The sequence below is a fragment of the Moschus berezovskii genome, chromosome 1 (genome assembly GCF_049115385.1).
Source record: "Moschus berezovskii isolate FMDL1 chromosome 1, NW_MosBer_1.0, whole genome shotgun sequence".
NCBI lineage: Eukaryota > Metazoa > Chordata > Mammalia > Artiodactyla > Moschidae > Moschus > Moschus berezovskii.
In genome coordinates this window covers 7,037,697-7,062,384 of record NC_142460.1, presented here as the reverse complement: position 1 = coordinate 7,062,384, position 24,688 = coordinate 7,037,697, and the positions used below count along the sequence as shown (strand labels likewise).

General features: G+C 49.5%; 1 long non-coding RNA gene across 3 annotated transcripts; it reads left to right on the top strand.

The window, feature by feature from the left end:
- The first annotated feature begins 202 nt into the window (after positions 1-202).
- On the top strand, positions 203-23,057 carry LOC129549203 (uncharacterized). Of its 3 annotated transcripts, XR_016036828.1 has the most exons (7): positions 203-404; positions 7,648-7,687; positions 8,451-8,598; positions 15,881-16,047; positions 16,298-16,426; positions 20,182-20,284; positions 21,980-23,057. It is a non-coding gene; the product is annotated as an uncharacterized LOC129549203 (long non-coding RNA). The 3 variants fall into 3 exon arrangements; XR_008684512.2 differs by lacking the exon at positions 8,451-8,598 and having other exon boundaries at positions 7,651-7,687; XR_008684509.2 differs by lacking the exon at positions 8,451-8,598.
- The last annotated feature ends 1,631 nt before the right edge of the window (positions 23,058-24,688 follow it).

Genomic DNA, 24,688 nt, shown 5'->3' with positions numbered 1-24,688 from the left:
GCGGCACGGGCTGCGGCGGCCGAGGAGCCATGGGGCGGAGGGGGAGCGGAGGCGGCTGGGCCCGGCCCGGGAGCGCTCGCCTGCCCTCCCTGGCGGTGCCCTGTGCCCGCAGCTGCGGCGCCCGGAGCCCGCGATCTGCCGCCAGGCGCAGAAGTTGCGCGGTCCACGTGCGGCCGAGACGCGTTTGTTTATGGTGGACCCGCCTTCGGGCGGAGCGCTCGGGCGCCGCGGCCCCGGGAAGTGGGGAGGGGGGGCGGGAAGGGGGGAGGAGGGACCGCGGCGGGGGCGGGGGCGGCCAACCTCGCCTCCAGACCCCGCTGCGGCCCCGGAGTCACAGGCGCGCCTCCGCCTCTGGGGACTCTCCCGGGAGAGACCCGCGCGCTCCGGGCCTCGAGGAAGTGGCGGTGAGTGCCTGGCGCGCGGCGGGGACGGGCTCGGGCGAGCGGGTGGCGGGGGATGGGGGGGTCGCTGGAGGACGAAGGAGTGGGGAAGGGGTGCCGGGACCCTCTCGGTGGCTCCCGGGCAGCTACAGGGCGGCGCGGCCCGAGTGCCCCGCGGTGGGGGATGAGTCCCCGAGCCCGCGAGGGGCACCCGCTTCTCCCCAGTTCGCAGGGAGAGCCCAAAGTGTGGCGGGGAGGCCAGAGCGGGAAGAAAAGCGACCACCCTCCAGCGCCCCTCATCTCGGGAAACGGCGCGAATGAGGCTCGGAAGTGACCCTTCTGGCCTTTCTCTCCTCGAAACGCGAGAGCCAAAGATTAGCGCCTGCCTTGGAGGGGTCGGAGGCCGCGGAGATGCGCGGATCGCTCGGAAAGAGGGGCCGGGGTGTGTGTGGGGGGAGCCGAACCTACCGCTGAGGTCTTGCCCTGGGCGGCGGAGAGAACGGGGTTCACCGGTACCCGCTCCCGAAGCCCGATCCCAGGGCAGCAGGAGTTTCAGGGAAGCGCCGCTGGAGCGGGTGCTGCGGGGGCGACGGGCACCGAGGGAGGCTCATCGGACGAACGTTGCTGGGGCCGAGGTGATGCGGGCAGGAGACCGGCGGAGTAGGGAGGCGCCCTTGGAGACGCGGTCGGCCGCGGGGCTTAGGACTCCTGGGCGCTTTCCCTCAGGGCCAGCCTGGACCTCCTCTCGTATCCCCTCCCATCCCATCCGCCTGCCTGCAACCCCGGGGGTCCTCCTAAGTACCCCGGTCACGAAGGTCGCACACACCCCCATCCCGTCCAGAAGCCTGAATCTTCTGGACGCGATGTGGACGCAGGCACTGGGAGGACTCTTCCTGGCGCGCGGGGTCAGAGGGCAGCCGCAGGGGACGCAGGGCAACGGATCCTGGGGTCCCTCGGCCACGTGCTGAGGCTGTGGGCTTGGGGCTGTAAGGCTCCCCTCCCCCCCCATCTAGAGGTCAGCTCGGGAGGGAGATTCCGGAGCCGCGGGGGTGAGGCTCTAGGAGCTCCTTCCTTGGTGGCTTCTCTCTCCTGGCCCGGGAGGAGCCTGCTACTCAGCGCTCCCATTGCCGTACAGTGACCTGGAACTTGCCTCCCTCCCCGGCGTCTGGAGGGCAGGCCTTTAGGCCACCTCGTCGGCTGCAGGCGCCCCTGACCTTTTCCAGGGACCCCTTTGAAGGTCAGAAGTTCGATGGCGTTGGAGGTGCCGTAGCTCCCTCGGTGGGCGGGACAGCGTGCGCAGACCCCGTCTTGGCCCCCGCCTGCTCCAGCGTCCCGCGGAACCCACAGCCGTGGTCTTACTCGAAACCATCGAGCCAAGGGAGCTTCGGAGTTGGTGGCCCGCTACCAAACAAATGCCCGGCGCACGAAGGAACTAGCCCTTTTCTTTGCGGTCTCGGATCCAGGAGCGCTTTCCTATTTCCAGCGGTGCGCGCAGAGGGTCGGGCCCGCGCGCGAGAGGCGCGGTTAGATAGTGCCCAAACGCAAGGCACCACCGAGCCCGCTTCTGGGCCGGGAATCCCGCACCCGGCTGCGCGGACAGCGGTGGTTTCCCGCCTTCTGGGAAAAGGGACTCCGGGAGGGGACGGACTGCCTGCTGGGCCCCGCCGCCCTCGCACAGGCCGCCCCCCGAGTGCGCTCAGGCACCTTCCTGGCTTGGGGGGGGATTTAAGGCTTCCCATCACCCCCACGATTTCCGATCCTCAATTATGGACCCGGGAGAATTCCTCCTGAGCTTGAAAGGGATTACCCAGATTGCAAAAACATGGCTAAGTGGAAGTGGGAGAAAGTCGACAAGTTAACAGGAACAGAAACGTTCCTGAAACCAAAGTTCCCGGATTTTACGGGAAACGGTCCTCGAGATGTCGATACCCGGTATGCACAGTGGGCACCGGTGAGACAGGTTCGCATCGTGTGGTGTGAGATGCAGGATACCGGGGCGTTTGAAGATTCGCACATGGGGGATTGTGGGGTCCTGTCTGGGACCACAGTCTGCCCCAGCAAACGTCCAAGCGGGCATTGTATCACCCCCGCCCGCAATATATTTATTCAAAACGCACACACATACACACACACACACACACACACCGCGCGGTGACGGGCCTGGACTCCCACACAGCAGCCCCGAAATAACTTAAAAGTACTTGGGCGCAGACCTCGGGGTTTCTCCAGGGGGGAAGCCTAGCGCTGTCTGCGTGGGATGGCGAAGGAGGGACCCCTGAGCCTAGCTGAGGTGGTCCCAGGCTACTCCCCACCGAAGGGAAAAACCTGGGGCCCAGGGGACACTTGGGACCGCACCCACAGGATAGAAGCTCTCTGTAAATTGGGAAAAGCACTAACCCCGCGCTAACTGCAATGTCAGCCAGCGGCCGCCGGCGGGGTTCCGCGGCTCCTGGCGGGGCAGAGAGTCCCTCCTCGTCTATGTTTTGAGCGCCGAGCGCGTCTCCCAGAGCACAGAGACGGGCTCGCAGCCGCAACGAAAGACCGCACCGTCGCGGGCATCACCCAGAAACAGTCCTGGCCTGGAAGGAGTGGACAGAGTCTGGAATGCGTGGAGTCTGGGGGCTCGGAAGAGGGTAGGTGGGACACCTCGAGTCCAAGAAGCTTCTGCCGCGCTTGTGGGGCGCCACCAGCCCCCGCCCGTCCTGCTTCCAGAGCTTAGGCGCACTCGGAGGCGCACGAGCACGCCTCTGCACGCCCCCCCGCCAACACCTCTTAGAAATTTTCCATTAGGAAACTGATCTGGAAGAAATTGAGGCCCTGAGAAGAAAGGGGAGGGGCCCCGCCGACCCACATCTGCTTGGATTTTCCGCTTCAGATGCTCCGCAACTGTTTCTCCTCCAGGCCGCGCCCGGCCCCTACCTGCGGCCCATCCCCCGCGGAAACCGACTTTCGCGTGAGATCAAGGCGGAAACGCGCAGACGTTCCACCAGGGATGGGCTGCTGCGGGGGCAGAAGGGGATCAAAGACTTTGTCCTTAAGGAGGCGGGGAGGAGAGGACTTCTCGCAGGCCTCGCACTCGACTTGGAGGAGGGAGTTGAAATCTCTGAAGCAGTGTTTAGGGAGAACACCAACCGCCCAACTAGCTTAGCCAGCAGAAAACCCGAGACGACCGAGGTGTGAACCTCTTCGGTTTATAAAGCCTTTGTCTACACAGGCGATTAGCACGATGCTGTTACTCCAGAAAACCCAGCTCGGGTTCGTCTCACATATATAACTATTTCACGGCTGCCAGGTGTTTTTGGTCTGAGCTATCCAAAAAAACGTACTTCGATTTTTCACTCCTTTCCCTGTGGAAGACCAATGGAGATGTCACCAACTTTTCCTGGGCTCCTTGCTCCTCCCAGAGAGGACTGGACAACCATTACAATGTTACTCCCCGTCGTATAAAAGTAATTCCAGGTATCCAGAGAAATTCCATAGTGTTATTTATTCTTCAAGAAGCCCAGACAGTAACTCGCTCTGCTCACTTATTCCCAGTAATGAAAGGAAAGAAGTTTCCTTTTGTTTTATTTTGCTTTTAATACGTTATTTCACTGGTAGCTACCCCATAGGAGAAAAGTGTTTGCTTTGGAGTTGGTCGGCTTCTTTCTGATTATCTGATTATGTCGCAGTAACTAGGACAGATCCTCTCTCCTGCACGGGGTCCTGGGGTCCCTTGGTGCTTGAGTGTTTAGTCCTCCGCAGGGTGTCCCAAGTGGCTCTCCTGGGTGGGAGGGGGGAAGGAAGGAGGCACCACCCAGCGGGGTATTATTCCCATCTCCCAGTCGCCTATCCCTGCCTGCTTAAGGCTGACTCTGCCTCCTGGAATTCCGAAAAGAGCGCGGTCCTTCTTGGACTTGGTTCTGGGATTGCGTGCTAGAGGGGACCACTTATCCAAGGAAAAGAGTAGCTGCTGCCTGCTTCTCTCCCTCCCTCAAGGAGAAGGCATTTAGGGATCAAAATCAGTGCCACTGGTAATTATAGTGATTAGCACAGTCCCCAGCGAGGGCCGCGGAGAGCCACTGAAGCCGCGGTCAGGTTTGGAGACACGGCCACACGCTTCTTCCAATTTTACCTGGGGGTGGGGGTGGGATGGTGAGGGGGCAGCCCTTGCCTCTGCATTCCTTACCTGTCTCCCAGACCTAGTCCCGATTTCTCTCCCGTCTCTGAGAAGGTGCCCGGCGCGGGCACCCTCGCGGTGCACACAGACATCCAGTGTCCTGGGGAGAGCGCGAGGGTCCTGTGGGAGCGCACGCGGTGCTCAGCGACCCGCCAGGAATCCCGGCCGAAGGAGAGGGGCGCTGAGTGTCCAGCCCTGGCCTCCTCCCACCCTTTCACAGCCCTGCGGCACGAAGCCTCCGAAACACTCCCAGCGTGCTCTCGTCCGGGCTAAACAGAAACGTCGCCTCAAAATCCTGATTCGGGGAGAGGCGGCCCATCGACTCCCCGGCAAAACCTCGCTTTTCGCCTCCAGCGAGCCCGCGATCGCGTCTGGAAACCCTTGTGCTGGAGGAGTCTTACCAGTCCGGCGTAAGCAGTTACAGACCGCCTTGAAATCCGAAAACCAATTAGTTCATTAACGACGGCGCTGAAACCTCCTTTCAAAACCATCAACCAAAACTTTTCCTTAAAAAAAAAAAAAAGGCAAACAAACCCGAATCTCCCCACCAGAGACAATTTTTGCACATCAAAGAAACCATAGTTTTCTTCGCCAACCTTGAACGTAAGCCTGACTATAATATAAGGCTCTTAAAATACTTTGAGGACACAAAATCGTTTTATTAATATTTAATTAACATAAGGGACTATTTGCACAGCGAAGCGAACACGGAGGGAAACCGCCCCGGTCTAAACAAATGTGTAGGAAGAGGTACGCTGGTTCATTCGTGGTTTGGTAAAGTTACACAAGGCCAGCGGGTGGGCGGGCAGGCAGAACCCGCTCCTTCTAGCCTGGCCTGAGCGCGCGCCGCCGCCCCAACCCAGGGCGTGATCATCTTCCTGCTTCGCGCAGATTTTTATTTTTATTTTCTTCCGTTTTAAGGGCTAGCATGGAAGGCGGGTTTCCTGTGAGGTGTGTGTGTGCGGGAACACACTTTTCCACCCCTGGAGGAGAAGTTGGCGACGCCCAAAGCAGAGAGCCATCCCGCGTCTGAGGTTTCGGACGCTAAAGCCGGACTTCAGAAAGGCTGGGGGGTGGGCACCCGGTAGGGGACCGCACCCCATCTCTCAGGGCACGGAGGCGGTGGCGGGGGCCCCCTGGCCGGCCTTCTCTTTCCTGAGAGGAAATCTGGTTTTGGAAGTCGCTGTTCACCTTCAGAGCCACAGGCCGAGCTTCAGGCATGCCCGTCGCCAGAGCTCTTCTGAATTCCGCAGAAGGGACTCGGGACTCACCCTGGGTGCGGGCCCAGAAAGAGATCCTTGCGGCCGGACTTTGCGATGGGGTTCCCGCCCTTTGCGGGCTCAGCGCCTCGGGACCGCCCGCGTGGTTAGAAACCCGGGCGTGGGCAGGTTGGCAGAAGGGGGCGCAATGCGCACGGCCGCAGGAGAGGCTGAGTCAACGCGGAGGGTACAGGGCTCTGGGAACTGTGGCAGACCCGCGCGCACGGGGAGGTGGTGTCAGTACACTTGGGCAGGGGGATGGGGACACAAAACACGAGGAAGCTCTGGAGCAAATGTGCGCGCTGCGCTCACCGTGGGGGCGCAGGCTACAACCGGGCAAGGCCCGCGTTTGCGAGGAGGGAAGCCTCGCGGAGCTGGAGCGCGTGAGGCTGTGCGCGCTGGGAGGTGTGCGGGACGCTCACAGGCGTGCGTGAGGGATGCGGGCGTTGTCCCGCGCGTGCTTGCCTCTTATCGTCCCCGTACTCGGTCTGACCCTCTCCCCAGATCCTTTCGTCGTGGAAAGGAGGGACCTGGGGTCTGCGTGAGGTCTGGGGAGAGGGTGAGAGCCGGCGCGTGTTGATGGTTGGAAGTCTGGTGGAAACGGAGAGGCCAGTACTTTCGTCTCGGCTTCGCCAAAGATCCCTGAGCCGTCCCCGGTTCGCGCGCTCGTCCGCAGCCCGGATCCGGAGTCGGGTTCTCAGGCTGGAGGTTCCGCCTTCTGGGAGGGAGATCCGGCGTGGCACCCTGATTGAGGAGGGAGGTGCGACTCCCCTACGCCGTCCCTCTTAACTGCCCCAAGACAGAATTCCTTTCAGTTGCCAGAACAAATACCCAGGAGGAGAAGCACGTTTTCGCATAAATGGGGACTTTTTCACATAACACTTTTTCTCAGTTCAAGAGTATTTTCCCTGGCAAAAGTATCGGTTAGCTGATAAACTACAGGGTGAATTCAAACTGCGGTTTAGGACTATTTTTGGCCCCAACTCCAGCACCGTCTTCGTTATTTAGAGGGTAGAAACAAACAAAAAATCTTGGTTAGAGCCCCAACGTTCTTTTCGACCAAAGGGTGCAGACAAAGACATTATTTAATCTGACTACGGAATTCTCATTTTTTATCTCCGAGAAGCTTTTGAACCAGGTGAGCCCTCGGGCACCCGGCGGATTTTCAAGTTCAAGGGTACTTTGTTGTGCTTTACCCCTGACGGCAGGGGCGATCAGGGTGTGAGTATGCGCAGTGGCTTCGTGGAGTTGTGCAAATGCTGCTCCGCTCCAAAGATCGAAGCTAATTACACTTTTTTCCCCAGTGGTGTGAGACTTAGTTTCAATCTTGTATTTCATTCTGGAGAATTCCCACCGATCGCTAAGCCATGAGCTGGCATGGGGGTGGGGGCGGCGAGGAGAGTTTATTGCGAAATCTAACTTTTGAATAAGTACAAGCAGGCGTGGGGAGAGAAATGCGCGGTGGTGAACGCAGTCGTTGGAGCGTGGTCTGGCGACCTGGCGAGACAGCAGGCGCCAGGTTCCACGTCTTTTGGGGGCTCTCAGCACGGTCTAGACCAAAAGTGATAGCCGAAAACACTTGTTGAACTCCTTAAATATCCGCAGTGAGCACTGCAAAGCTCCTATGTGAATCTGCTTTACTTCCTGGAGAGTTGAGGACCAGGGAGGGAAAAAGCCCAGCGCCATGACTCCCGGTGCACAAATAATTTTAGTGTTTATTGATGCCTACTTAAAGTAATTGACCAGAAAATACCTCCCTGTCTAAACCACATAAAGAGTGCTCCATTGAAAGCTAATTGACCTATTTATGTTTCAGTTTAGCTTGATGTCTACGTCGTTCTTTTTGCAGAAGCTGTCAACTCTGACAAAGGAAGGAAAGTGGAAGCCAGGTAAGCTGCACCTGCAGAAAGTGCTGGAATTCCCAGGCCAGCCCCACCCCACTGTCCTTTACCTGTACTTGGACCTTTCTTACTTAGTCATTTGAAGATCCAGCAGTTACTTGGCTTTTCCTAAGTAAAATCCAGAAAGGGAAATTCGTGCTCATTAACGTGCACAAACATTTAGATTTCTGAGTGGCCTGCATTGAGTCAAGAGGAAAGGATTCTTCCTGCCAGGGCCACAGCACATCCTGTAAAGACTGACAATTTTCAGCGGAGGATAGAAAGGCAGTAATTTAGACACACAGAGAAAATCCCTCGCTAGAAAAAAAGAAAAAAATGCTCTACGTAAAAGTTAGGAAATTTATTTTTGTACAAAAATCCTTTGAACTTTGTTTGACAGTAAATGTATTTTGTTAGTTATGTGGGTGGATCTGAATTTCTCCAAGATCCTTTGCACGTGTGAATCTGAGATTCATTCTCAGCAAAGATGAGTAATGGATGAGGAATCTATGCTTTAAAGTGGATGTTCCGTGTTGGTCATGGAAGCAGCTTCACTTTCGATACTTTATGAGGTTGGTTGTCAAGGGAACCTTGGGTAAAATTTCTCAGGAGTGTCTCTGAAAACATTATTCATAATTAAAAAGTGATGCATAGGAATCACCAGAAAAATTATGGCAAGTTATGTTCAAACATGGTTTTCGACCATGTGGGATAAATAAAATCATTAAGGTCTGGTTGGGTAAAACTGCCTCCCCGCCTTCCTTTGTGCCAGGAGGATCTGATAGAGCTTCATGGATGTGAGAGCAACCTGCGGAGTATGAGCTGAAGGGGACCTCCATTTTCTCTAGATATTTCCTGTATTTAAAATACAAGTTAATATTCCATCCTTTTAAAGACTCCTGCCAAGTGTCGTCCAAGAGGTGTGTAAAGTAGCGCTAAAGGGGGCATCTTTAATACCTGTGTGGTTTGGGCTTTTTTTTTTTTTTTAAGGGGGAATAAAGACGGTGAAAAATCTCATGCGATAGAGTCTGAAAGATTGAATGAACCCATTGGAACATAGACCCGCAGTCAGATCATGTCCCACAGGTTGGTATCTTAGTGGTGAAATTCTCAAGACAGACTCTGTTGCTACCAAACTTGGCTCTGCAGGAAAAAGCAGTTCATTGAGGTCCCAAGGTTTGTAGGGTAGGGCTTGTCAAGGCTGTGTAGCAGCCTACACTGGACAATGTAGCTTCCGAAGGCATCAGTTTACAGTCTGACTTATCTTGGGCTCTAGTGCACCGTGACAGTATGTCAGCTGCTAATATTTATATGGAGAATCCGCATTTAGTAGGGCAGTGGACTTATGAAATAATCCACTCACTAAAAACTGCTCCCACTGAACTACTCCCTGAAAGAATAGGTGCAGTTTCTAAGCCCATTCATGGTCACCCAGAGGCACCGCGGCGTACTTTATTAGGTCAGTTTTTACCTCTTCGCAGTCAGCTAAACCAGAAACCTGTGTAGTGAACCACCTGGCGTGTGAAGGTGGCTACAACAGATAGGTTGGCTGCATATTCCAGGTGCTGGTTATTCATACGTAGTCTAGAGCTGGCCTCACTTAGAAGTAGCTTGTACATTACATTTCAGAAGGAATGTCGTTCTTTGAATTGGGGAGGCCTCCCTCTCTCCTGCTTGCAAACAGGCTGTTACTCATTCAGGAGACATTCCTGGGGGGCCACAGTGTGCCAGGCACCCAGCCACGCATTCACTTGATAAGAGTCCCTGCAGTGGAGTCAGTCCATTCTGCCTGCCTGTGAGAATCTGGCCTACTAATGTGTATCAAGGACCTTAGAAATTGTTCACAGCTTTTGAGCTAGTACTTCTGTTTCTCATCATTTGTCGTATGGAAATGATTTCTAATATGACAAAAGCATTTTTTTCTAAGTTTTTCTTTAAATGAGTTCCTTCATAATGGTTAAGAATGCAAGCTTTGGTGTCACATCTAGTGAACTGAACTGAACTGAACTAGTTTGGTTTCTCTCTAAGCCTTGGTTTTGTGATCTGTACAATGGGGATAATAGCTACCTCTGAAGAGGGTTGTGATTTTTAACTAAAATCAGGTACCATATAATTCAAACCAGTCAACCCTAAAGGAAAAGGAAAGTGAATGTGTAGTCACTCAGTCGTGTCTGAGTCTTTGCGACCCCCTGGACTGTAGCCTGCCAGGCTCCTCTGCCCATGGGATGCTCCTGGCAAGAATACTGGAGTGGGTTGACATTTCCTTCTCTGGGGGATCTTCCCAACCCAGGGATTGAACCTAGGTCTCCTGCATTACAGGCAGATTCTTTTCCATCTGAGCCATCAGGGAAGCCCATTTCAACCTTGAATTGGAAAGACTGGAGCTTCAGCTGAAGCTCCAACACTTTGACCACCTGATGGAAAAGCCAACTCATTGGAAAAGACCCTGATGCTGGGAAAGATTGAAGGCAAAAGGAGAAGGGAGTGACAAGGATGAGATGGTTAGTTAGCATCACCAACTCCATGGACATGAATTTGAGCAAACTCTGAGAGATGGTGGAGGACAGAGGAGACTGCTGTGTTGCAGTCCTTGAAGTCACAAAGAACTGGACACAACCTAGCGACTGAACAACATCAAAACCATATGATTCACCCATTTGCAGTGTACAGTTCAATGGTTTTTAGTATATATCCTCATATATGTACAATCATTCTCATAAGTCAGTTTTAGAACACTTTTATCACCTCTAAAAGAAACCCCACTAGCTATTAACTCCCAATCCTCCCACCCCTCCCAGTAGCCCAAAGCAACCACTAACCTACTTTCTTTCTCTGCATTTCCCTATTCCAGACTTTCACATGAATAGAATTCTATAGTATGTGGTCTTATGTGTCTGACTTCTTCCAATTAGCATGGTGTTTTCACAGTTCACTGATGTTGTAGCATGTATCAGGACTTCATTCCTTTTTTATGGCCAAATAATATTCCACTGTAATGGCTACACCACATTTTCTTTTTAAAAAATATTTTATTTATTTGACTGTGCCAGGTCTTATTTTTGGCACTTGGAATCTTCAGTCTTTGTTGCAGCATGTGGGATCTGTATTTGTGGCATACAGAATCTATTAGTTGCAGCATCCAAACTCTTAGTTGCAGCACATGGGATCTAGTTCCCTGACCGGGGATCAAACTCAGGCCCCCTGCATGGGAGCATGGAGTCTTAGCTACTGGACTGCCTGGGAAGTCCGCATTTTCTTTAGATGATCATGTGTTTTGTTTCCACCTTTTGGCTATGATGAATAATGTCCCTCCAACTTTTATTTTGTTCCTGTAACAATTTTGAAAGTGAAAGTCCCTCAGTTGTGTCCAACTCTTTCCGACCCCATGGACTATAGAGTCCATGGAATTCTCCAGGCCACAATACTGGAGTGGGTAGCTTTCCCTTCTCCAGGGGATCTTCCCAACCCATGGATTGAACCCAGGCCTCCCACATTGCAGGCAGATTCTTTACCAACTGAGCCACCAGGAAAGCCCAAGAATACTGTAGTGGGTAGCCTATTCCTTCTCCAGCAGATCTTCTTGACCCAGGAATCAAACTGGGGTCTTCTGCATTGCAGGTGAATTCTTTACCAACTGAGCTGTGAGGGAAGCAATATTTTGTAAATTTTCTAGCAAGGAGAATCTGGCCTGGGTAATTAGTACATTTGAGTTTGGTGTTAAGGAGAGGGCAAGATCATAGATTTCTTCCTTGTATTGGCCAGTTAGGTCAGTACACATTCAAACTGTTCCAAGCCACATTTACAGGTTTCATCTCTACCCTTATGTCCAGCAGACTAGTTTATAATAAGTGGGCTTGATCACTAGAAAGACGAGACTATAAGCTCATCTCTGCTCTTGCCCGGGAAATCCCACGGTCAGGCTACAGTCCCTGGGACTGCAAAAGAATTGGATGTGACTGAGTGGCTAAACAACAACAGCTAGTCAGAAAACAGCCCCGTGGTTGGTCGCACTGATTGTGGTGACTTCACAGAGGTCCTGAGATGTGGCTTTTGGCATTTTCCCTTTAGAAATTGTATCTCCTGGGTGTTGGGAATGTTCTGGGTCTTCATCTGCATGATGGTTACATGAGATTCATGTGAAAAGTTCATCGAGATGCGTACTTAAAACTTGTATATAATATTTAGTTATATGAAAATTATTCTCTAACTAAAGAAAAAAAGAAATTATAACCAGGTAGAAATTATAATCAGATCACCCTTTTAACTCAGCCATTCCAACTACTTCTGCCTTTCTGGCTGTTTCTAAATGACCACAGAGTCAGGCCACACAGCTGGTAAGGGACGGAGCTGGGATTTAATCCAGCTCTTACTCACTCGGTGTGGAGTGTGACTTTCACTGGGAACTCTTCCAGTGCCTAGGATCTGCCTGAACCATGTGGCGAATGAGTACTGGGGCTGGTCTAGGGGCGCAGGTCTCCTGGACGTGGGGTGCATGCTCTGTCCCTCCTGTGCCCCTCCACCCCAGCTCCCAGGATTGTCCTGGTCGTGTAGTAGCTGGCCAGTAAATATTCGTTGAGTCAGTGTTACCAGAGCAGAGTTTTACCAAAGGCCAAGCAGACTACCCACTTGGCAGTTGCTGGAAAAACCAAGGCAGGAAACTCAATTCTTATTTTTTCCCCATGGCAACACCAGTGGCTGTTGGTCTGTCACAAGCGCATGGAAAGTTCCCACTGGAGATATCAGAGCTCTCTGGCAGGACCTGCAGGTGTTAATTTTAGCTTTCAATGACTGATGCCCTTGTATAATTTAATGGGTCAGGAGGAGCATGAGCAAAAGCCAAGACTACTCACTCGGAGAGCTTTTCCTTTCCTGTCGAGTACTTGCTGAGTTATTCAGTTTGTAAAGGACCTGCCACTTATTCATTTATTTGGAGAGAGTTTCTGCTCTTTTGAGTCTAGGCTGATAACTATAAATGATTCCTTAAATCTATTAGCAATCTATCCTATCAATCAGATTTTCCCTGAATTTATGCATTAAACATGAGTTCAGCTCACAGCGTCAAATGCTAAAAGGCTATAGACATAACCATAAAATAAGATGCTCGCATGTCCCTACATACTCTGAGTTGAAAGATACAGAGGTTTACACAATGGAGTATTTCTCAGCCATCAAAAAGAATGCATTTGAATCAGTTTTAATGAGGTGGATGAAATTGGAGCCAATTATACAGAGTGAAGTAAGCCAGAAAGAAGAACATCAATACTGTATATTAACGCATATATATGGAATTTAGAAAAATGGTAACCTGAACCCTGTATAAGAGACTGCAAAAGAGACATAGGCATTTAGAACAGTCTTTGGGACTCTGTGGGAGAGGGTGAAGGTGGAATGATTGGGGAGAATGGAATTGTAGCATGTATATTATCATAAGTGACCAGTCCAGGTTCGACGCATAATTTTTCCTCTGTTCATTTCTTTGCATTTGTGCTTTTTTAATAAAAATACTTTTAACTGTAAAGAAAAAAAAATTATAAAAATAAATAAATAAATAAATAAATTTTGAGAAAGTCAAAAAAAAAAAGAAAGATACAGAGGTTGAATGTCAATTGCTTGGAATGAGGAGGTGAATATCCGCAGGGGTTTCCGTGTCTACCCCATTTTACTGCTTGAGTCCTGGTAGGAAATGAGGACTTGCATATTGAGGAAAGAGGCTTGTGCTTCTGGAGAAATAATATCTCAGCTGCCAATTTCAGCTGCCCTGGGGCCGCTGGGGACAGGACTCTCTAGCTGAGCACAGAGTCGTGCCTTTGACTTTGCACGCCAGCTACTCCCACCCTGCATGTAGCCCATCCTACCTACCGGGCTTCAGGTGTGTCCGCTGTGGGAGGAGCTTTCTGAGCTTTTGCCTGGTGGCAATCCCTGCTGGTCCACAGAACAGCTTCAGCAGATTGTGTTCTTTGCTTGTTCAGTGGGCTTTGTCGAATTCTTTGACTATTTTATGGCATCCCTCCCTAATTAATTTTGGAAAGTCAGTAGAAAATGGTGAAAGAGGATCATAGACTTCATGAATGCAATGTAATAGAAATAGAACGGAATCATTAGTTTAGTTCAGTTCAGTTCAGTTCAGTAGATGCTGTGAAAGTGTGGGTTTTTAGATTCAACCAGATACCGAAAGAAATCAAACTGCCCAACTGTGGACCCAATCATGAAGGACAAGAATGATAAAAAAGAATGTGGATGAGGTGCTGAAATACAATAGTATAAATACATCTGAGGTAAGCAAGCAGGTTAACAGGGGGAAATCTCTCTGTGTAAAAGTATTTGACTATACTGTCTATAAAAGAAGGCAGGATAGAATTAGGATACGTCATGTTGTAAACCTCTGATGAAATGATGGATTTCATCAAAGGTCACCTCATTATCAATGGCTAATAGAAGGCATTGTCTTTGGTTTCCATTAGTTTTACTGATTTGCCCAGAAATACTTTTTTTGTTGTTGTAGTTATTTATCGTGCTTGACTCTGTGGTTTGATGTCTCCTGTCATTTTGGAAAATTCTCAGTAGTCTGTCTTCAAACATCACTTCTCTTTATCCCCTCCATCATCTTGTCCCCACCCCAGTCATACCTATGTTAGATCTTTACAGTGAGCTCCACGTGTTTCATACGTACGCTTTTGCACTGTTTGTGCTTGAGATTTGGTCCAGTGTTCAGACTAAATCTGATTTCCCTTTCTCTCAGGGTATAGACCTGAGGTCTCAGTTGAAAGCTTTTATCAATCCTGAGCCTCAGAAAGCCTCAAGGCCCCTCCTCTCTGACAGGCCTGGGATTCTAATTTTTTGCATCTCTAGCAGCATGGCTTGCATTAGTTTCCCAGCATTGCTGTAACAAATTACCACAAACTTGGTGGCTTAAAAACGATAGAAATTTACTCCCCCGTAGTTCTGGAGATCAGGAATCAAGGTATCATGAGGGCCATGCTCCATCTGAAAGCACTCAGGAAGAATCCTTCCATGCCTCTTCCATCTTCTGGTGGCCCCAAGCATTCCTGGGTTTGTAGCTACAACATTCTGATCTCTGGCTCCATTCTCACAGCGTCTCTTCCTGTGTGTCTCTGTGTCCTCCTCTCTTCCTATAAGGAGGCCAGTCGTGGAATTTAGGGCCCACTCTGAATCAGAATGGGCTTCCCTAGTGGCTCAGGAAGTAAAAAATCTGCCTGCAGTGCCGGAGACCCGGGTTCGATCCCTGGGTCGGGAAGATCCCCTGGAGAAGGGAATGGCTACTCGCTCCAGTATTCTTGCCTGGGGAATCCCATGGACAGAGGAGCCTGGTGGTCCATGGGGTCACAAAAAGTCAGACACAACTGAGTGACTAACACTGAATCAGGATAATTTCATCTCAAGATTAACTAACTACTTATATGTCCAGGTAAGGTTGCTCACTGAACTTCTTGGAATTTGGGTGTACACTACTTGCTGCTCTGATTCTGCTGCTCACATATCGTTTTTCCCCTGTTCATTTGTTTTCTACCTATCACGTTAGAGGCCACGTCATGTTAGAATGTTAGGGGGAATAAAAGCCTGTAACTTGATGTTAGAGGACAGTGTCAATGATAAGACAAAAATGGAACGTAGAACAAAAACATAAAGCAAAGCAAACAAACAAAGAAAAGGAAGAGATCTTGGCCAGATCAGAGAATGGGTCTGATTGAAAGTTCTAAGCTGTTTGGAAAGGCATGTGGGCGGCTGGGCTTCCATGTTGGGTGATTGAGAAGCTATTCAGTTTTTTCTCTGGGAGCCCCAGCTATGAGTATCTGTAATCATTTTATATGCGTGTGCATTAGTCGCTCAGTCGTGTTTGACTCTTTGCAACCCCATAGACTATAGCTCACCAGGCTCCGCTGTCCATGGGGTTTTCCAGGCAAGAATACTGGAGTGCGTAGCCTAACCCTTCTCCAGGGGATCTTCCCAACTCAGGAATCAAACTGGGGTCTCCTGCATTGCAGGTGGATTCTTTACCAACTGAGCTACTACCAGGGAAGGCCCATAATTGTTTTAACTGGGGCCATTTAATTTCTTTTTGGTCAAATCCTTCCATTTCTTACCTGGGGAAATTACACCTCATTCCAGTGTTCTGGGAACTTAAGTGGGAGAGATGGCTGTCCAACAGATAAATGTTCACTTATTCTTCTGTTTTCCATCCAGGTTTCTGTTCCCACCTTCTGCTTTGCCTGCTTTGGCTGAGTTTGGGGACTCTACAAATGGAAGATTTGGAGACAAAAGTACTTAGAAAAGAACTGTGCTTGAAAAAGATCTGTTAAAATCTCCACGTGCTAGAAGGATTAGATCATCAAAAATACATGTATCTAAAGGTAAAAAAAAAAAAAAAGGTAAAAAAATTCTCAAAATTACCAAGGTTACTGAGATTACAGTTGGTTTGTGCATGGCAGAAAAATAGCAAATTTACATGATTGTCATATCCACAAAGGTCCTGAAAAATCTCCAAGCAGCAGCATTGCAGAAATCTGGGAGAAAGTTGTTTTTGCTAGGGAGCTAGTAACTTACATGAAAGGCTCAAGATTTCTATTATTTTCCTGACCTTGTTTTGTTTGTTCATCTCAGGTACAATGTGTTTTTTCCTTTCTGACTATGAGATGAGGTGTGCATGATTACCCAAAGTGAGATGCCATTTCGCTTCTACGGTTCCACCTGATGGTCAGGTTTCTGGTCCTAAGGCACATATTTAACCACGTGAGTTTGTTTTAATAATTTTAAAAATTCAATATTTATTCATTTGACGTTTCATTTAGTTCAGTCACTAAGTCATGTCCGACTCTTTGCGACCCTGTGGACTGCAGCACGCCAGGCTTTCCTGTCCATCACCAACTCCCAGAGCTTACTCAAACTCATGTCCATTGAGTCGGTGATGCCATCCAACCATCTCATTCTCTGTCATCCCCTTCTCCTTCCGCCTTCAATCTTTCCCAGTATCAGGGTCTTTCCCAATGAGTCAGTTCTTTGCATCAGGTGGCCAAAGTATTGCAGCTTCAGCTTCAGCACCAGTCCTTCCAATGAATATTCAGGACTGATTTCCTTTAGGATGGACTGGTTGGATCTCCTTGCAGTCCAAGGGACTCTCAAAAGTCTTCTTCAACACCACAGCTCAAAAACATAATTCTTTGGCGCTCAGCTTTCTTCATAGCTTTCTCTTTCCGATTCTCCATCCATGACTACTGGAAAAATCATAGCTTTGACTAGATGAAACTTTGTCAGCAAAGTAATGTCTCTGCTTTTTAATATGCTCTCTAGGTTGGTTTAGTTTTATTTAATTAGTAGTTTTATCTACATAGATATAAAAGAAGTAAATGATAATAGTAATAATACACTCCTTGTGTATGGTTAAAAAAGCTAGAGTCATATGATACTAAGACCCAAGAGTTCACTTTGCCTGTAAATTTCCTACTCATGCATGTCTAAGAGTTTATTATTATCAGTTCATCTACTGAGAATAGGAATGATGAACCAGCCATTCATATCTGCTTTGTTTTGCCTGCAATGCCTGTATCTGTAGGAACAGCTCTTTCTCAAGTTTGTCAATGCCTCATCTGCTTGTGATTCTGTGAAGTGACTGGGATCAGCTGGGTGGTTCTTCTGCTGTCTAGGACTGCAGTCTTGTTGGGGCTCAACTGGGCTGGGACAACTGAGACGGCTCACTCACCTGTGATAGGACCCCCTGGGCAGGACTTTCTCTGGGGACGTTCCTTGGGGTTGAGAAGGCATGAGAGGCTCTCAGTCTGAGAGCCAGGCTTGTGGAAGGGGACAGGAGGGAGGCAATTCAAGAAGCCAGCTCCAAAGTGTTGGGTGGCAGGGACATCTAGACAGCTGGGCTGGTTGGAATGCTAGACAGCAGGGCCTTTCTTTCTTTCTCCATCAAGTCCCAGGGCCCCCTTCTCTCTCCTCTGGCTTCTCCATGGGCTCTTCTCAACAGGGGCTGCACTTCTCATGAGGCACCTGCAGGCTCCCAGAAGCATAAGAGCAAAATCTGCCAGGGTTTCTGAAGTCTCCTGCCATATTCTATTGGTTAAGATGGTCACAGGCCAACACACAGATTCAAGAAGAGGGGAGATAAGTATCATCCCCTGGTGTGGAGAATGCCAGACAATCTGGAATCATCTTTATTCTTCCACACTAAACAAAACCTGTGTTAGTTGCCAGGCACTGCTGTACAAATGACCAGAAACTTGGTGGCTTGAAACAACAGATATTTATTCTGTCACAGTTCTGAAGGACAGAAGCCAAAATCAAGGAGTGGGCAGAGCTCCACTCCCTCCAAATGCTCTAGAAAGGGCTCTTTCCTTGCTCTGTGCCACTTCAGATGGCTCCAGGCATCCCTTGGCTTGTGGCTGCATCATTCTAGTCTCTGCCTCTGTCTTCACACAGCCTTCCCAGCATCTGTATCACTTCTTGTGTATGTGTGTGTGTGTCTGTGTGTGTGTGTGTGTGCGTGTGCTCAGTTGGGTATGACTTGTGATTCCACAGACCGTAGTCCATCAGGCTCCTCTGTCCATGGGATTTTCCAGGCACAAATACTGGAGTGGGTTGCCATTTCCTCCCCCAGGGGATCTCCTCCACCCAGGGATCGAACTTGCATCTCCTGCATCTCCTATATTTCAGATGGACTCTTTACCACTGAGCCACCTGGTACCCTTCCCTTCTTTCTCTTTCTCCTTGTAAGGACACTTAGCAGTTGAATTTTATCACCCATCTCAAATTCAGGATGATATCATTCAAGATCCCTAACTTGACTGCATTTGCAGAGACCCCGTTTCCAAATAAGGTCATGTTCATAGATATTGAGGTTGAGGACTTGGATGAATCTTTGAGGGACACAGTTCAATCCATCCTGCAAACATGAGTCTTTTTAATTATCCTACTTGGAATATATTGTACTTTCTGGCGATGTGGCTGCATGTCTTTAACAGTTCTGGAAAATGTAGTCATTATATTTAAAAATATTACCTCTCTTCCTTCTTTGTATTTTCCTCCTAGGTTTCCAGTCACGTATGTACTAGTCCAGGGGCACATTTTTTTCTGTGAAAGGCCATTGAGTAAATATTTCAGGCTTTGGAGGCCATATGATCTTTGTCTCCAATACACAGCTCTGTTGTATTGTGAAAAAAGCCATAGGCAACACACAATCAAATGAGTGTGGTGGTGCCATTGAAACTTTATTTATTAAAAACAGGTGGCCAGCTGGATTTGACACACAGGCCGTAGTGTGCCAAGCTCTGTGCTAGATCTTGTTCTTTTTCTATCTCTTTTATACTTTTTCATATCTTTATCCCTCTCTCTCTGCTGTATTCTAGAAAAGTTATTCAGATATATTTTCTAATTCATGAATTCTCTCTTTAACAGTGTGATCTACTGTTTAACACACCCACTGAGTTTAGTTTTTTATCCAGCAGTTATGTTATTAATTTGAAAAGTTCTGTGTGTTTTTCTCCGATTCTACCAACTGATATCTAATGTTTTCCTGTTGTTTATTCATAAATTATAAGTGTATCCTTTCTTTAGGTGTTTTATTTTTCACAATTCTGCATGCTGTTGCTATAATAGAAACATCTGTAGTCCTTGGGGACCTACAGCTGTTGTTTCTTGTTTCTGTTAGCTTTTGTTCATAGTGACTTGCCTTCGCAAATATTTGTTGATTTTGTTTGTGCTGAATTTTAATTTGTAAGATTCCTGCAAACTAACCTGAAAAGCCTTCCCACCAAAGAGGATCTATGCCTGCTTTTACCAAATAGATGGAGAAGCTCCCTTTTGTCCATACAGTTCACCTTGGAATTATTCAAAGTTTTTCGGGGGGTGAGAATCTCAGATTTGGGTCCCTCTCTGGGCTTCCCAGGTGGTTCAGTGGTAAAGAATCTGCCTGCCAATGCAGGAGATGCTGGTTTGATCCTTGGGTTGGGAAGATCTCCTGGAGAAGGAGATGGCAACCTGCTTCAGTATTCCTGCCTGGGAGATCCCATGGACGGAGGAGCCTGGCGGGCTACCATTCATGGGGTCACAAAGAGCTGGACCTGGTACACACACACACACACACACACACACCTGGTACACACACACACACACACCCTACCTCAGGACAGCCCCACCCACTGCCGTGGTTCAGGCCCGTGTCCACCACTCAGATTCCTGGTTACACCAGCCCTGCCTCCCTCCTGGACTTCCAGCCAGCTCCTGCCCATTCCTGTCCTCGTTCTTGGTGATTGCTGCTCAGATTCTGGTCACAGAGAACTGGAGACCCCCAGTTCCTTCTTTTCCTCCCTCCCTCCTCTTAGATTCAGCATTCCTCTGTGTGTCCCCCTGTCTATTTTGTGAATAGATCTTGTGAAGCAGGTCAGCCCCAAAGCACCTACTTGCTCAGGGTGTGGAGACTGTTCTTTTGTGGAACTTAACCTTAACAAGGAATATACACCTTGGTAACTTGCTGGGTGTCACCTTAGGTGGGAAAACATGGATTTACGCCCCACGCTGCTCATAAATGGGAGAGCCTGGGCCCCTGCCCCACAGGTGGTCATGAGGATGGAACAGCTCGCTGGACACAGGGTAAGCCCTGCACGCATTCAAGTGTGAATAGAGTCCCAGGGGCCGCTCCGGGGCTCAGCTTCCATTTGATTCTTCACCTTCCCCTCAGGGGTGGCTCCCTGTCCGCCCCCTGGATTATCCTGCACGGCCACCGTAACCCTTGCTGTGAGAAAATGCTGAAATAAATGTGCACGTGAACCCTGTTTAATAGCGCGGCTCCGGGGACTCCCCTGGTGGTCCAGTGGCTAAGAATCTGAGCTCCCAGTGGAGGGAGCCTAGGTTCAATCCCTGGTCAGGGAACTAGATCCCACATGCTGCCACTAAGACTTGGTACCGTCAAATAAAGAAGTGTACGGCTCCTTCTCAGTGATACTAGTGTTTTTTTTTTGATTTGTTCGTGCCACGTGGCATGTGGGGTCTTAGTTTCCCAACCAGGGATCACACCTGCAGCCACCGCGTTGGAAGGACAGAATTTTAACCACTGGGCCATCAGGGAAGTCTCGTGGTATCAGTTTTGACCAGGGGTGGTCCAAAGAAAAGTGAAAGTTGCTCAGTTGTGTCTGATTCTTTGAAGACATGAGAAAGTGCTTATGATACATTAAGCGATAAAACATTATTCAAAAGCATTTTCATTATGATCTCATCGAATGTTTAAATATAAACCTATTTAAGTAGGTTAACTATTATTTATAGGGAAAAAGAAGCTAAATTCTAAACTAACAATGGTTATCACTCAGTGGTAGAATTATGTGTGAAAGTGAAAGTTGCTCAGTCATGTCCGACTCTTTGCGAGCCCATGGACTCTACAGTCCATAAAATTCTCCAGGCCAGAATACTGGGTAGCCTTTCCCTTCTTCAGGGGATCTTCCCAACCCATGGATCAAACCTAGGTCTCCCGCATTGCAGGTGGATTCTTTACCAGCTGAGCCACAAGGGAAGCCCAAAGGAAGGAAGCTCTAATTGTAGAATTTGGGACATTGACAGAGTTGTTTTGCAAGGTCAGAAGGGAGAGTTATTGAGGAACCTTTTTGGCTCTCCTGAAATCACATTAAGTATTCAGTGGCTACTTGCTTAATCTGACAATAGAGATGGTTGCATGTGGAGACAGGCCTGTCATTATTCCTGGCTCTATTAACATGAACAGCTGAAAGAATATGATGCAAAAATCCCCTTACATAGAACCCCCTGTTGAAAAAACAACCAACTTACTATGTGCTCCTATTTATTTAAATCTCTGAACAGAGCTGTTCTCTGCTGAGTTATAATGAGGAGTTTTCCGAGGGGGTGATTTATGAGCCTTTCACAGATGGGTTTTAAATGGGGGGGCTGACAGTTCCACTCCAGCTATGGCAGGGCTGGGGTCTTTCAGGCCCAGAGGAGCCAAAATGAGCTGGTGGGAGGCAGGGGAGGGAGTTGGTGGGTGGGTGGATCCCATCGCCAAGGGCCAGGGGCGGGCAGCCAGCCCTGACTCTTAAACTTGTAAGCTCCTTTACCTGGCGATGCTGGATTATTCCGTTTTGTTTCTCTCAAGGAAGAAATAACACATGTTGACATGAAGATTGAAAGTGGGGTCTCTCCTGTGCCCCAGATGGCCCCAGAAATGGAAACATTCACACTTCTTTCCTGCTCAAGCTTCTCCCTAGAACTGTTTGGTGATAAGGTTAGCATTTCATTGGATTTTAAAATTTCTTTCTCTTTATTGTGTATCCCAACCAGGAGAGGGAAGATGCTGATCTCCTTTAGGATGGACTGGTTGGATCTCCTTGCAGTCCAAGGGACTCTCAAGAGTCTTCTCCAACACCACAGTTCAAAAGCATTAATTCTTTGGGCGATTGGAAAATGCCACCCGCCTCAAGATATGTTGACATCTTAGTCTCTTGAACCTGTGAATGAAACCGTGTTTGGTAAAAGGACTTTGCAGGTGTAAGTTGAGCATCTTGAGAGGAGATCGTCATCCTGGATCATCAAGTTCAGTTCAGTTGCTCAGTTGTGTCCGACTCTTTGCAACCCCATGGACTGCAACACGCCAGGCCTCCCTGTACATCACTAACTCCCAGAGTTTATTCAAACTCATGTCCATTGAGTCAGTGATGCCATCCAAACATCTCATCCTCTGTCGTCCCGTTCTCCTCCTGCCCTCAATCTTTCCCAGCATCAAGGTCTTTTCCAGTGAGTCAGCTCTTCACATCAGGTGGCCAAAGTATTGGACCTTCAGCTTCAACATCAGTCCTTCCAAAGAACATCCAGGACTGATCTCCTTTAGGATGGACTGGTTGGATCTCCTTGCAGTCCAAGGGACTGTCAAGTTTTCTCCAACACCACAGTTCAAAGGCATCAATTCTTGGCGCTCAGCTTTCTTGATGGTCCAACTCTCACATCCATACATGACTACTGGAAAAACCATGGCCTTGACTGGACGGACCTTTGTTGGCAAAGTAATGTCTCTGCTTTTTAATATGCTGTCTAGGTTGGTCATAAATTTTCTTCCAAGGAGTAAGCGTCTTTTAATTTCATGGCTGCAGTCACCATCTGCAGTGATCATCCAGGTGGCTCCTAAATGCCATCACAAGGGTTCTTACAGGACAGAGGCAGAGGGGGCAGGCAGATCACAGAGAGCGATGATGGGAAGATGGGGGCAGAGATGGAGGGATGGGTCCACAAGCCTAGGAGGCCGAGGAGGGCCGTCCGCCCCAGAGGCTCTACGAGGAGAGGAGAACTTCTCCCCTGGGATCCTGGGAGGGAGCACAGCCCTTCCAGGGCCTTGACCTCTGACCTCTGTCCTCCAGAACTATGAGCGAATAAATTTTGGTTGTTTGAAGCCATTCAGTGAGTGGTCCTTTGTTACAATTTGTCACATCCTAGGAAATGGATATAGATGACTGTGATTCAAATACCCAGTTCCAGGAAATGGATGAGATTGGGATATAAACAAACACCTACCCAGTTTGTTCCAAGTTGTTTTCTTTGTTGTTTAGTCGATAAGTCGTGCCCCACTCTTTGCGACCCCATGGACTGTAGCCCGCCAGGCTCCTCTGTCCATGGTTACTCTCCAGGCAAGAGAACTGGAGTGGGTTGCCATTTCCTCCTCCGGGGATCTTCCCCAGCCAGGGATCAAACCCAGGTCAAACTGGGTAGGTGTAGTTTATATCCCAGGGTACAGCTCCTCACTGCTGTGCTGAGGGGTGCCGGTTTGCTGGGGCAAGTCTTGTCCAGGTGCCCCAAAAAACAGAGCCTGCAGCAAAACTTCTGTGCGAATACTTTTCTGGGAGGTGGGGATGGTAGTACAATCCCAGGGAAGCCAGAGTGAGGGAGAAGGGGAATGAGGCCAAAAGGGAGAGGAGAAAACATAGGTGGGTCATTACCCGGCTGGCCACAGCTTGAGGCTGTGTTTAACCACTGCTCCTTAGAACAAGGGCTTCCCTGGTGGCTCAGATGGTAAAGAATCCACCTGCCAGTGCAGGAGACCTGGGTTCGATCCCTGGCTGGGGAAGATCCCCTGGAAAGGGAATGGCAACCCACTCCAGTTCTCTTGCCTGGAGAATTCCTACAGGCAGAGGAGTCTGGTGGGCTCCGGTCCATGGGGTCGCAAAGGGTCGGACACGACTTAGCAACTAAACAAGGAAACAACTTGGAACAAACAGGGTAGGTGGGGTGGGACGGTGGGAGGGGCTAGGAAGGGCAAGCAATTTATCTGCTGGTTCCTTCCACTGCCTCTGCATGCTTCTAGACTGCAGTTCTCAGCAATCCCTAGGAACTTTGTGGGATGGGTCAGGCCAGACCTGGGTGCCACAGCTGCTGCAACTCCTCCCTGGGGAGGCACAATGGAGGCTGTGCTAGGGTCTCACCCCTGTTGCAGGGGGGCAGCACTGCTAAGAGGACTTGATGATGGTCGGAGTGGTATGAGACCTGTCTGGGGCTGTTCCAGCTGGGACTGTGGTCCAGAGGCTGGCGGGGCTGGGCAGATCAGGGGGCCACATAAACTGAGTCAGGCCTCACGGAGGTTCTGGGCTGGTGGCCAGCATCAGAGTCCTTTTGCTTTATGGACTTCCAGAAATGGGGGGTGCGAAATATCCTGAATATTCATTGGAAGGACTGATGTTGAAGCTGAAACTCCAATACTTTGCCCACCTGATGCGAAGAGCTGACTCATTTGAAAAGACCCTGATGCTGGGAAAGTTTGAAGGTGGAAGGAGAAGGGGACGACAGAGGATGAGATGGTTGGATGGCATCACCGGCTCAATGGACATGAGCTTAAGTAAACTCCGGGAGTTGATGATGGACAGGGAGGCCTGGTGTGCTGCAGTCCATGGGGTTGCAGAGTCAGACATGACTGAGTGACTGAACTGAAAGGCTTATGTGCACCCTGCCCAGGTCCCCGCTGCTACAACTTGGGCGCCGGGGATGCTACTTAGATGGTTACCATCA